We start from the raw sequence: 1,547 nt of genomic DNA on the forward strand, positions 1-1,547 counted from the left end.
CCCCCCCCCCCCCCCCCCCCCCGCTCCTGCCCCCCGGGGAACTTGTGCAAACGGATATAAGATCTAAATTCTTCACATAACACATAAAGAAGGCCAAAACTCTTCAGATTTAGTTTTTGAAGTCTGGAATGCTGGCACTTTCCAATCAGGCAACAGTTCTTCATTCCTGTAATCTGGGTCAGCAGTCTAGAGCAGCAGACATGATTTCTTCTTGGGCTTTTTCTTTTCTACTGGTGTTTTTTTAATTTATCTGTCTGACTAGATCATAAAATATCTCATCAACATTAATTAGTCTTTGACTTTGCAGAAGATCCTAACAAGGCACAGTTTCTTATACCACTGTCTTGCTAAATTCTGGCCCTGTTCCTTGCCAACTACTAGCACATCAGGTCACCAGATCACATTTATTTCCAACCAAAATCACTGGGACATCTTCTGTATCTTTAATTCATAACATCTGTTCCCTCAAGTCCTGTAAGTCATTAAATGTAGGGTGAGCTATAATACAATATACAAGTGCAAGCCAGGTGCCGGTGGCTCACACCTATAATCCTAGCTACTCCAGGAGGCTGAGATATGAGGATCAGGGTTCAAAGCCAGCCAGGGCAGCCAAGTCTGTGAGATTCTTATCTCCAATTAACCACCAGAAAGCTGGAAGTGGCACTGTGGCTCAAATGGTAGAATGCTTGCCGTGAGCTTAAGAGCTCAGGGACAGCGCCCAGGCCCAGAGTTCAAGCTCCATGACTGACAACAACATCAAAAAAGAATATAAGAGTGCAAACCCTTGGCTATTCTTTAAATACAAAGTCCTCATTGCTGTAAAGTGCTCCGGTCCTGCTGTATCTAGGATTTTCAGCATGCACTGTGGGGATCTACTTCAACTTGCTTCCTGTAAGAATCTTCTATCATCGGGTCATATTTTTGAACAAAAATGACTTGAACAAATTGAACTGTCAGTGCAGACTTCCTCATGCCTCCTGAGCTGAGGACCATTAGCTTGTACTCACACATGGTGTGGTTTGTTTACATACTGACATTCAATATTGCTTGTTTTCTTTAAATATTTACAAATATCATGACTGTTTCAAAACTGACAAGTGAGGCTATAGAGTTTGGTGCTTCAGTCCTAGCATAAAGTCCTGGATTCCTAACATCCCACAGTCCAGCATCTCCTCTTTTTCCTCCTCTTTTCCCTCCTCCTCTTTTTCCTCTTCCTCTTCCTCCTCTTCCCTCCTTAAGGCCTTGGTTCCATTCAGGATCCTGCTCTGCACAGCAATAGTATCAAATGTGGGGCCTCTAGAAAGACTTTTTTAAAATTTCTATCTTTAAGTTGTTGTACAAAGGAGTTGCCATCACCAAAGCAGTTTATAAATACAGTGCATCTTAACCAATGCCAACCCTTTCAACACCCTCACCCATTCCCAATTCTCCCCTTCCCTCACTTATCTTAATTTTTAAATTAAATGTATTGACTTTTTTGCATTTAACAAAGCAGTTTACGTATACAACACATCTTAATCTGTCCCTCCTTTCTATATGTGTTGGTC

General features: G+C 42.0%; 1 pseudogene; it reads right to left on the reverse strand.

Moving 5' to 3' along the window:
* Nucleotides 1–186: 186 nt before the first annotated feature.
* On the reverse strand, nt 187–1,031 carry LOC106000824 (annotated as a pseudogene).
* Between the last annotated feature and the right edge of the window lie 516 nt (nt 1,032–1,547).

Source organism: Dipodomys ordii, unplaced genomic scaffold, assembly GCF_000151885.1.
Source record: "Dipodomys ordii isolate 6190 unplaced genomic scaffold, Dord_2.0 Scaffold245, whole genome shotgun sequence".
NCBI lineage: Eukaryota > Metazoa > Chordata > Mammalia > Rodentia > Heteromyidae > Dipodomys > Dipodomys ordii.